Genomic DNA, 13,025 nt, shown 5'->3' with positions numbered 1-13,025 from the left:
TGATGTGGTGTGTCACACTGATTTGCAGATGTTGAAAAAAAAGAAAGAAAGAATAGATGATTACAGCTTCTGTTCTGGATGGGATCTTCTAATACAATCAATCAGTGCATCTTTTAACTATAGTTATGTAGCTATTAACACAGTGCAATTTTCTTTTTCTCACAGAACACAACAAATTTTTTCTTAAAGAACCAGATAGCAAATACTTCAGCCATGTGGTGCCATGTGATTTTTATGGCAGCCGATCAACTCAGATATTGTAGTACAAAAGCCACCATAAATGGTATGTAAGTGAATGGTTGGATGGCATCACTAACTTAATGGACATGAGTTTGAGCAAACTCTTGGAGATGGTGGAGGACAGGGAGGACTGGCATGCTGCAGTCCATGGGGTTGCAAAGAGCAGGACATGACTGAGTGAACAACAACAACAACAAACGAATGGGTATTTTGCCTTGGGCTTCCCTGGTGGCTCATAGGTTAAAGCATCTGCCTCCAGTGCAGGAGACCCAGGTTCGATCCCTGGGTTGGGAAGATCCCCTGGAGAAGGAAATGGTAACCCACTCCAGATAAGTCTTGCCTGGAGAATCCCATGGACGGAGAAGCCTGGTAGGCTACAGTCCATGTGGTCGCAAAGAGTCGGAGACAACTGAGCAAACTTAAAAATTGATAGCCATCCCCTAAGCACAGTTTGCTAACCACAACTCTATCCCAAAAGCCAGAAAATACCCAAAATAAGTTGCTCTAATTAGATTAGGACATTGGTAGATTATTACCAGTGAGTCTGGGACAGGGGATGTTTCAGTAATGGATGCACTGAAACCAGGTAAATTTAGTTTTAAGAGTCCATGACTCTTAAGCAAATATTTCTATCCCTTTTTCATCATATCCCAAGGATGAAGAAAGAGACACTACAATACCTCATTTGCTTATTAAGAGTCTCAAGTTTCCATCACAAGCCAAAAAAGTCCAGTTACAGACGTGTCTCAAACTTCTGAGTGAAACTTACATTGCATTAATATAATTAAAAGATTCCATTTTGGTGACTTTCCCAAACAAAAAATTAATCTGATTCAAGGGGACTCTTTTTCTGTGCTTTTCAATAGTGTAAAGATACATCATATTCATTCTGATATTTCCTTGGAGAACATCAGATATGCTTGCTTATTAGTAGACCGGGGGACTAAGGTTTGAAAGGGGCTAAAGTGGAGTTTTTATTTAGCTATGCATTTAAAAATTTCAGATAGGAGAACTTCGCTATGTAAAGGAATGCCCAGGCTATCACTGCCTTCCTAATGACTTTTGTCTGTTGAAATCTGATCTCTCCCCTGCAGAGATGTGCCACGGGTTCTGAATTACTGTGTGGCGATCCTATTAGTCACCGTAAAACTGCTAATGTGCCCCATTTAAGCAGGCACAGTGGATTTCAGAGCAGTGCAGTGATAGAAAGCAGAGCTGACAGCTGTGCCGTCAATCATTTTTCTAGGCTGTGCCCTGCAGCTGTTCAGCATTATCACTTATTTACTGTTTAAAATAGACACTTTATAACCATAACTCAAAAGCCAATATGGCCACAAAGGGGAGAAAACTGACCCTGAGATCCGAGGAAACGTTGTGGTCGGATGTATATTTAAGCTTATGTTGTTTGAGCACATCTCATTACTCACTCTGAGTGACCCTTAGTGGGCCACATTAAAGTGATCAAGCTCACCGCAGAGTGACTAAATGGAAATATACAGCCCATTTTGCCTTCAAACTCTTCTCCTGAAACTGAAGTGCTTAAATTCCCAAGAGAGATTTCCCGGATTCCAGAACTCAATGACTATGGCTTAACTGGCTTAGCGTTCAGTCTTGGTCTTGATATCCTAATTAAGTTTGCTGAATGTGGGATCTTTCCACAAGAAGTGTTGTGTCAATTGGTAAATTTTTGTCTTAAGCCAATCTGTGGCAAAAGGCGGCAAGTAAATTATACACACATGCACAGAGAGAGCTAGCAAGAGAGAGGGCTTGGTTTATGTATAAGCAGCCTTAGGAAATTTGAACATTTCAGTCATTATCATTACTGCTATAAATCAACATGGGTGAATAGCCTGTGGTGAGATCTATTTTGCTCATTAAAATGGCTGTGTCCTGCTCCAGCATTTTCTGGATATAAACTGGACCTCAGATATGAATTGTTTGTGAAGGCAGGCTAGTTAATGGTATAAACTGCAACTAAGCTATGGAACCTCAAGTAAGATATTCTGAAGGTGACTTCCTATTTATTGACCAAGATAGGGTAAAGGGAAATGTAATGGAAGAAAAATCGAGAGAAAGTGGTCTGTTAATCCGCTCCAGAGTCAAAGAGCCTTCCCTGGTTTCTTTCAGTGTCAGGACTAGAAATGAAAGTGTACAGAAATTAAGGAAAATTCCACAGCATTATCAGGCAGTTACCCTTGTTCAATCTATGTAAACTATAAGAATAAAATGGAGACGGGGATTTTATCGATAAAAGTCAGCTGTTTGTTATCTGGAAAATTATTTGTGAGTGGGTCAGATAAGGATTTATGGTATCTATTATCTGTGAAATATGGTTTAAATTACCTTCTGTTTACATTTGAATGAGTTATCTGTTTTGTTTTCCTCAGTGGCTTTAGTTGCCATCACATGGTTTTCTTTTTTATTCTGAAACTTGAACTTAAAAGAAATTTAAAGATGCTCAAGAGAGGTTATTTAAATCTGAATTTTTTCAAAGTCTATGAATATTTTCAGAAAGAGGAAATTTACTTTGAAAAAGAAATTGAAGTGAAATAAACATGTATAAGTAGCCAGGGTTTTAAAACACATTCTAATTTGATGACAATCCAATATAAATTATGTGAAAATTCAAGCTCTGTTGGGTGGGGTGTTGAGAAGCTGTGGAGGAGGGAGCACTTGCAGGTGGGGGAAGGTTTATGTCTCACTTCCCAGAGCCTTGCCAGCCCATTTCCTCTCATATTCTGTATTGTCTCCAGAGTAGAACCATCAGTGGATAAGGAAAGGATATGGATGGCACCCTTGTACTGAATACAGACCTAAAAATGTGGGTGAGGGCAATTAGGACTGTTGAGGGTGAGAGAGAACAGCAAGATGAGAGAGTACTGGGGTCACAAAAAAGGGAAGTCTTTCTCTCAAATTCAGTCTTTCTGTGGGCCTCCCACTGTTATCAAGTTCAAGTTCATACTCCTCGCCACATGACAGGCCAATAAATTGACAGATAAGTTGCTGGGGCAAACAACAGTGACTTTAATTGGAAAGCCAGCAGACTGAGAAGATGATGGACTAGTGTCGCAAAGAACCACCTTACCTAAGTTTAAAGTCAGGTTTCTTTTATACTAGAAAGGGAGGAAGGGATGTGGCTGGTTGTGACAAATTCCTTGGTGTTGGAATCATTTGTTCTTGCAATTTTCCATGTTGGTTAGCTCATGGTGTCCTGTAGACCTCCAACAAAACAAACACTCTTTGTTTTGCAACTTTTAATCTCCATATGAATGGAAAAGTGTTATACCTTTACAGGTCAGAGCCTTGATAATGGGATATCCTGTATATTTCAGGCTATAGGCAACATTCTTAACTTGTAGCAGAAGCAATAAAATATGATGCTCAAAGTAAAATAAACAGATCCAATATGGAGTCAGAGTTGTTCTTCCCTATTACAGCACATCAGCTGTGTAGCCTTAATGCTCCAGTGAGGACCAAAATGATCACTTGGCATGTTCAGGACTCATGGATTCCATGGCCACATGACCTCTGTGCACACAGGGTCAGAACCACTCTCCCACTCATTTTTTACCCCTACACAGAAAGGTTCTTAGTTAGGCTGCAAAAATGGACCCCGGAACACTTGTCCATCCTTGAGTGCCTTGGGAAGGTGGTGGGACTGTCTCCTTTCACACACAAGAAAATTAAGGCCCAGAAAAATGGCACATACTAACCCGGTCAATAGGGATGAACAGGACTCCTTAGGGATTCTGAGCCCCAGTCAGGGTACGTGGGGTGGCCCGGACTGTCTGTTGCACCTGGATTGACTAACATTCTTCCTCTTCATTAATCTCAGCTTCTCTCTCTGAAAGCGGCTGGAGTTTGTCTTTCCAGGAAGCCCAGAGAAAAGAGTCTTAGTAAAGGTCTTGGATGAGGTTGCAGAAGGTCCAGACCTGAGTTGAATTGCCTGGCATTCTACCTCTAGATTCACCCCAAGATGTCTCCCTTTGTTCTTCTGAAAGTGGTTTTGACTGCAAATGAACCTTCTGAGGTTCAAGGAGGTACACAGTTAGCTCTAGCATGTGACTGAGGTTTGGGCCATCCCTAATGTTTGTGAGGTCCCAGGCTAGAGTGCAAATGACAGCCCAGCCACCAAATGCCTGTGTACTTGCATTGGGAACATGAAACTATAAACTGTAAAAGATTGAAAATAAATTGAGTCAGGGAAAGATCTGGCTGTGGTTTGTCTCACTGGTGCTGTGCTCCTGGGGAAGATGTATCATTCTTTACATCTGCAATTTATAGATTAGCACTTCTCTACCCTGACTGCAAATAAGAATTACTTGGGGACACTTATAAAAATTACTGTTGGCTGGGCAACAATCCAGAACACTTAAATACAAGTAGCATGGGTAGAGTTTGTGTTCAGTTCAGTTCAGTTGCTTAGCCAAGTCCGACTCTTTGTGACCCTACGGACTGCAACACAGCAGGCTTCCCTGTCCATCACCAACTTCTGGAGCTTACTCAAACTCATGTCCATTGTGTTGGTGATGCCATCTGACCATCTCATCCTCTGTCATCCCCTTCTCCTCCTGTCCCCAATCCCTCCCAGCATCAGGGTCTTTTCAAATGAGTCAGTTCTTTGCATCTGGTGGCCAAAGTATTGGAGATTCAGATTGAGCATCAGTCCTTCCAATGAACACCCAGGACTGATCTCCTCTAGGATGGACTGGTTAGATCTCCTTGCAGTCCAAGGGATGCTCAAGAGTCTTCTCCAACACCACAGTTCAAAAGCATCAGTTCTTCAGAGCTCAGCTTTCTTTATAGTCCAACTTTCACATCCATACATGATTACTGGAAAAACCATAGCTTTGACTAGATGGACCTTTGTTGGCAAAGTAATGTCTCTGCTTTTTAATATGCTATCTCGGTTGGTCATAACTTTCCCTCCAAGGAGCAAGCATCTTTTGATTTCATGGCTCCAGTCACCATCTGCAGTAGTTTTGGATCCCCCCAAAATAAAGTCTGCCACTATTTCCATTGTTTCCCCATCTATTTGCCAGGAAGTGATGGGACCGGATGTCATGATCTTAGTTTTCTGAATATTGAGTTTTAAGCCAACTTTTCCACTCTTTTCTTTCACTTTCATCTAGAGGCTCTTTAGTTCTTATTCGCTTTCTGCCGTAAGGGTGGTGTCATCTGCATATCTGAGGTTATTGATATTTCTCCCAGCAATCTTGATTCCAGCTTGTGCTTCAAAAGACTTAATGGGATTCTAAGGTGTAGCTAAGAGTGATAACATTTGATCCATAAAAGAAGGGATTTTTTGTTCTTTTAGAACACTTCTGGATCATAATATGTCAAATGCTATTAGAATTTCAGTTCACTATATCAAAGCATGGTTTGATGTAGTAGCTTTACCCTGTGGCTAAATCATTCTGAATTTCAGGGCCACCTTCCTACTCTAAAGGTCTTACAACTCTTTTGGAAGAAATACTGCCTCCTGATGTGCTGTTCTAGTTTCAGAGAGTCTGTGTATATTTTTCCTACAAAAATTCACTTCATCTACTTAATATCTCTCTTAAGTCAATTAATATGTTTTTTCTTCTCCAGTGTTTTTTCTCATTCTGACCTAAAATGCATTCTTAACCCTTGTCTGGCCAGGCTTCTCCTTGTTAAACTATTAGTCAAAAAAAGTTAATTCATTTTTTCATTAATCAGCTATTTAGATCAAGTTCCCTCTGTGTTCATCGTTGTCTCTGAAGGTGATTTCAAATGCTCTATGCACTTCACACTTATCCTTCTAATTGCTTAGTATGTTAGTCTGCCAACTGTAGGCAGGAATGTGGCTGTTATTCTTAACTCAGATATATAGGCTGCTGCTGCTGCTAAGTCGCTTCAGTTGTGTCCGACTCTGTGCCACCCCATAGATGGCAGCCCACTAGGCTCCTCTGTCCACAGGATCCTCTAGGCAAGAATACTGGAGTGGGTTGCTGTGTCCTTCTCCAAGAGATATAGGGGTGCTATTTTAATAGAAGAACAAGAGCAGAGAAGTATTATTCTTCTAGATTTTTCTATGTTTTGGGATAGTGGAAGTTAACTTTTAACTTTTACTCCCCTCTTGATTTTTAAGAATTGAAAGAACAGTTTATCACAGGTTCATGCAGATTAATAAATAAGAGCCCAGGTGTCTTTGGAATGGCAACCTTCCAGTTCTTCTAAAACTATAAAAACTTAATTCAAAGGAATGGTTGCAGTCAAGATCAAGGGTGAGTTTGCTCCCCTCCCCATCTCAGCACAACATCTTGAGATTCCCTCTTGGTTGTGCTCTTCTGGTCCGTGGTGCCTCAGACAGTAAAGAGTCTGCCTGCAATGTGGGAGACTTGGTTTTGATCCCTGGGTTGGGAAAATCCCCCGGAGAAGGAAATAGCAATCCACTCCAGTGTTCTTGCCTGAAAAATCCCATGGATGGAGCAGCCTGGCAGGCTACAGTCCATGGAGTCGTAAAGAGTCGACTAACACTAACACTGCTGGATCAGTCCTGGGCTTTCAAAGATAGTACAGAAAAAGCAATAAGCATCAGGAGCTTGAATTGGCTTTGAACCTGCCAAAGCTACCAGATACTGGGACCCAGCTTTGATGATGCATAGTATTCTTGTTGGAAGGAGTAATTTTATCATTAAAGACAATATATCTCTTTTCATTTAAGTGGCAGTTTTGTTGGCACTGTTTCTTTTGATTTTTGTTGGTATTGTTTCTTTTGATTTTGTTCTTATTTCATAAGAAGAAAAGCAAGTCCATGTGGTTTATAGGAGAGAAACGTGGTTAACCGCTCAGATTGAGACTGAGAATTTTGAAAGATAATAGGAATTAGGAATTGAACACAGCCTCTCCTACCATGAATACAATGTTAGCAACCATGTACAGAGATGATGCAAAACTGAGCAACTTCATGTCGAGTAGGTGAAAGAAATAAAACTGTTAGCAGATCATCTCAGAACATAGGAAGGGAGAAAATGGGGGTACACAGGATACTTAGAGATCAAAGGGGTGGGCACTTTATTGTGTGTCTTGAAGGATTAAGTGAATAGATAAAGTGGTGGAAGTCGGGGGACAGGAAGGGTGCTCACTGCTCCTAAGTGCTTGATATTGTTGATTCTAGGACCTCTCAGCTGGCAGAGTATGGCAATGTATGTGTGTATATATGCTCACGTATATATCTGCAATATTTCTAATGTAGGCATATGTCTCTATTCTAAACTAAACATGAGTTCCTAATGGTGTCATCAACCTTAACTGACTGCCACATGGATCAATCTGTTCTTCTTCTCTTGTTTGTGTAAAGCTTCCCATTCTAACAGGGAGAGAAATCTGGCTGCCACCATCTTCCAGTCAATTACTTACATTGCTCAATCCAGTACACACATGTAGTACTTTCGGGATTGTTAACCCATACCTCCATGGGAAACAACTTTATCTACTAGAGCACAGTGCTGATGTACAGTTCTTTTTTGCCTTCAGTCTTAAAGACACTATGCTTTTCTGTTGATGTATGGCAAAACCAATACAATATTGTAAAGTAAAAAAAAAAATAATAAAAATTAAAAAAAAATAAAATAAAAAAAAATAAGTTCTATCATGTTACTCTAAATATTTTAAATAAATTTTTAAAAAAAATATTTTAAATTTTAAAAAAAATTAAAAAAATATTTTAAATAAAAAAAAAATAAATATTTTAAATAAATATTATTAAAAAATTTTATTAAAAAATAAATTATTATTTATTATTTATTATTTATTATTTATTATTTTTTATTTATTATTATTAAATAAAATATTATTAAAAATATTTTAAATTTTAAAAAAAAATTTAAAAAAATATTTTAAATAAAAAAAAAAATAAATATTTTAAATAAATATTATTAAAAAAAAAAGACACTACGCATTTCTAAAGTGACTTAGGTCAGCATTTTCTCCCCATTCCCTTTGGTGAGATTGTTTCATACATTTTTATCACAGATCATTTTGTCACATTCAGTATTCCATCCTGGTATCCTCTGACAACCTGATTATATATATATATATATGTATTCATACATTAAGGCTTACTGTTATATAAAAAAATAATTTTATTTATTTATTTTTGGGTTGTGCTGGGTCTTCGTTGTGTTCGTTGGGTTGTGTGGGGAGCTCTCTCCAGTTGTGGTCCAGGGGCTTCTCATTGCAGTGGCTTGTCTTGTTGTGGAGCACAGGCTCTAGGTTGCTTAGGCTTCCGTAGTTGCAACACGTGGGCTCAGTAGCTGCAGCTCCCAGGCTCTAGAGCACAGGATCAATAGTTGAGGGCTTAGTTGCTCCCCGGCGTGTGGGATCCTTCCTGTCATGTCTCTTGCACAGGCAGGCAGACTCTTCACCACTGAGCCACTGGGGAAGCCCAAGACTCCCTCTTTATATAAAACTCTATGGATTTTTACAAATTCAGAGTCATGTATCTATCATTGCAGTATCATGTGGAATAGTTTCGCCAGCCTAAACATTTTCTTGTATTTTATGTATTCAATCATCTTTTGCCCCCTCCCCTCCAGGAAACCTGCAACCACTTATCTATTTACTCTCTCTGTAGTTTTGTCTTTTCCAGAATGTTCTAGAAATTGAATAATATACTAGATAGTCTTTTCAGACTATTTCCTTTTGCATAGCAAAATGTATTTAAAATTCATCTATGTCTTTGCATAGCTTGATAACTTATTCCTTTTTATTGCTAAATAGTAGTCCATTGTATGGACATAACAACTTGTTTTAGGCATCTTGGTTGTTCCCAATTTTTGTAAAGTATGAATAAATCTGCTACAAGCAATCACATGCTGGTTTTTGTGTGACTTCAAGTTTTCAAATCAATGAGATAAATTATATAAACAATGAGATAAAATATAATTTATCTCCTTGTTGTGATTGTTGGAATTTATAGTTGGATTATGTTTATCTTTGAAAGAAACTGCCAAGCTGTTTTGTACAGTAGCTATTTTGAATTCCTGCCAGCAATGAAGGTGAGTTTCTATTGCTCTGCATCCTTTCCAGCAATTCATATTATACTTTTGTTAATAAAAAATTAAACTCTTTAATGGATGTATAGTTGTATCCTATAGTTGTTTTAAGTTTCAATTCCTAATTACAAATGATGTTGAACAATTTTTCACATGCTTTATTTACCATGTGTATATCTTCTTTGGTGAGGTGTCTGTTCAGATCTTTTGCCCATTTTGAATTGTATTTTTTGTTCTCTTATTGTTGAGATTTATGAGTTCTATGATTATTATGTGTTCTTATAAGACATGTGTTTGCAAATAATTTTTCACAATCTGTGGTTTGTTCTTTCATTATCTCAATAGTGTCACTCATGGAGTTTTGAATTTTAATAAAATTAAAGTTTTGAATTTTAATAAAATTTATTTATCACTTTTTTTCTTTTTTGGGTTGTGGTTTTGATGTTGTATATTTAAAAAGTCATACATATTTTCCCATCTTCTAGAATTTTTATTGTTTTGCATTTTACAGTTAGATCTATGATCTACATTGAATAATTTTTTTGTGAGAAATGTATAAAGTCTAAGTTCACAGTTTTAGCACATGGACATCTAATTTTTCTAGCACCATTTGTTAAGAAGATTATCTGATTTCCAAAGAATTGTTTTTGCTTTGTCAAAGGTCAGCTGATTGTATTTATGTCAGTCTATTTCCAGACTCTTCATCTTGTTGTATTGATCTATGTGTCTATTATTTTGACAATAGAATGCTATCTTGATTGCTGTACCTTTATAGTAAGACTCGATATCAGGTAGTATCAGTCCTCCAGTCTTTTTTTTTTCTTTTCCAGTATTATGTTGTTTATTCCAGGCCTTTGGCCTTTCCATGCAAACTTTAGAACCAGTTTCTCAGTATTTACAAAATAACTTACATAGATTTGATTGGAATTATGTTGAATTACAGTTAATTTGGAAAAAATTGAATTTTAACAATGTAGGCTTCTAATCCATGAACATAGGATATCTTTCCATTTATTTATAGCTTTTAAAATTTCTTTTCTCATTGTTCTATAACTATCTGAACATAGAATCTTAAAACATTTTGCTAGATTTATGTCTATTTCATTTCTTTGTCCTAGTGTAAGTGATATTGTATCTTTGATTTCTAATTTGTTATTTAATTTTAGTAAATTGTGTCTTTCAAGGAGTTTGTTCATTTAACTAGCTTGTCAAATTTATTGGCATAAAGTTGTTCCTAATTGTTTTTATTGTTTTTTAAAATGTATGTGGAATCTGGAATGATGTCCTCTCTTTCTTTCACAAGTGAAATTTGGTAATTCGTGTTTTCTTTCTTTTTTATTGATACATCTAGATAGAAATTCGGAGAAGGCACTGGCAACCCACTCCAGTATTCTTGCCTGGAGAATCCCATGGATGGAGGAGGCTGGTAGGCTGCAATCCATGGGGTCGCTAAGAGTCAGACACAACTGAGAGACTTCACTTTCACTTTTCACTTTCATGCATTGGAGAAGGAAATGGCAACCCATTCCAGTGTTCTTGCCTGGAGAATCCCAGGGACGGGGGAGCCTGGTGGGCTGCCGTCTATGGGGTTGCACAGAGTTGGACATGACTGAAGTGACTTAGCAGCAGCAGCGGCAGATAGAGGTTTGTGTTTCATTAATCTTTTCAAGAGACCTCTTCTCACTTCTGTGTCTATTTTCTACTTAATTGATTTCTACTTTGCTTTTATTTTATTGTTTTGTTCCTTTTACTTTAATTTCCTCTTCTTTTACTAGCTCCTTAAGATGAAAGCTCAGATCATTGCTTTTAAATCTTTTGTCCTTTCTAGGTATTTCCTTTTAAGCATTGCTTTAGCTGCATTCCTATAAATCTTGTTGTATTTTGCTTCCATTGTCATTCAGTTCAAAATATTTTCTAATTTCCTTGGGGATTTCTTTTTTGATTCATGAGTTATTTAGAACTTTGTTGCTTAGCTTCCAAATGTTTAAGGATATCTTTTTGCTATTGACTTCTTGTATCAAAGATCATACTTTTATTGTTTTTAGAGAATATGCTTTGTATGCAGAGAAGGAAATGGCAACCCACTCCAGTCCTCTTGCCTGGAAAATCCCATGGATGGAGGAGCCTGGTAGGCTACAGTCCATGGGGTCGCAAAGAGCTGGACATGGCTGAGCGACTCCACTTCACTCACTTCTTACTTTATCATTGGAGAAGGAAACGGCAACCTGCTCCAGTATTCTTGCCTGGAGAATCCCATGGACAGAGGAGCCTGACGGGCCATGGTCCATGGGGTCGCAGAGGGTTGGACTCGTCTGAAGTGATTAAGCAGCAACAGCATGCTTTGTATGAATCCAGTTCTTTGAAGTGGACTGAGATCTTTCATGGCCCAGCAGCTGATCTATTTCATAAATATTCCACATATGCTTGGAAAATATGTGAATTCCACAATTGGTATGTGTAGTGTTCTATAAATACCAGTAAAGTTAAATTGGCTAATAATCTTATTCAAGTCTTTATTTATTAATTTTTGTGATTCTACAACCTTATTTGACAATAACAGTTGATTCTCATCCATATTCACTGCCTGTAGTTTTTTTAAAGTGATGACAGGTACGTAGGCAATCAACATATAGAGCTTGTTTGGTGAATCTTCATCTTCATTACATTTTATGGACAATCACACACCAACATGAGATGGGACATTCCTTATTCCCTTGGCCCAGATAGCTTTATTAAGTCTGGTGTCAGTGTGTACATCTGGAGCTCCCATCTCCTTCATGGCAAATTTCCAGATTTCTTTGAGTGCCTGAGGGGAACACTTGTTGAAACTCATTCCATAGATGTGGTTGTGAATGGTGATAGTGTATTCTCTGGTCACCACTTTGCTGATGGCGAACCAGCCCTTCCTCTTGCCACCTTTCTTTGAGGGAGCCGTTCTGCTGGGCTCTTATTGGAAAGCATTTTAAAATACATTTGTTTTAATCAAGTACTGGAATAGAAAAGTTAAAATCTCCATTTTTAATTAGAATTTGTCTCTTTCTAGATTAGCTCTGTCAGTTTTTTGCACTGAGCATATTGAAGCTTTGTATTAGATGAAAACACATTTAGGGCTCTTATTTTTTCTTAATAAATTGTTACTGCGTCATTATGAAATGCCTATCTTTACTCTGCTATGTGCTAAGTCACTTCAGTCATGTCCAACTCTTTGTGACCCCATGGACTGTAGCCAACAGGCTCTTCTGTCCATGAAATTCTCCAGGCAAGAATACTGGCATGCATTGCCATGTTCTCCTCCAGGAGATCTTCCCAACCCAGGGATCAAACCCACGTCTCTTATATCTCCTGCGTTGGCAGGTGGGTTCTTTACCACTAGCGTCATCTGGGAAGCCCTTATTGCTGATATTACTTCTTATTATGAATTCTACTTCTTGTGTAGCCCCACTAGCATTCTTCTAATTAGTTATTTGCACGGTATAATTTTCCAGTCTTTTATTTTTTTTTTAACGTGTCTATGCTTGAAGTCCATTTCTTGAAAATAACATATTAATGTATACTTCTTCAGTTCAGTTCAGTTCAGTTGCTCAGTTGTGTCTGATTCTTCGTGACCCCATGAACCACAGCATGTCAGGCCTCCCTGTCCATCAGCAACTCCTGGAGTTTACCCAAACTCATGTCCATTGAGTCAGTGATGCCATCCAACCATCTCACCCTCTGTCATCCCTTTCTCCTTCTGCCCTCAGTCTTTCCCAGTATCAGGGTCTTTTC

General features: G+C 38.1%; 1 pseudogene; it reads right to left on the bottom strand.

Moving 5' to 3' along the window:
* Positions 1 to 13,025, bottom strand: part of LOC112447757 (nucleophosmin-like) — a 51,472-nt pseudogene that overhangs the window by 36,609 nt on the left and 1,838 nt on the right.

The sequence above is a fragment of the Bos taurus genome, chromosome 8, assembly GCF_002263795.3.
Source record: "Bos taurus isolate L1 Dominette 01449 registration number 42190680 breed Hereford chromosome 8, ARS-UCD2.0, whole genome shotgun sequence".
In the NCBI taxonomy this organism is placed as follows: Eukaryota; Metazoa; Chordata; class Mammalia; order Artiodactyla; family Bovidae; genus Bos; species Bos taurus.
Note: the sequence above shows the minus strand (reverse complement) of the source record. Positions and strands in the feature narration are given on the sequence as shown.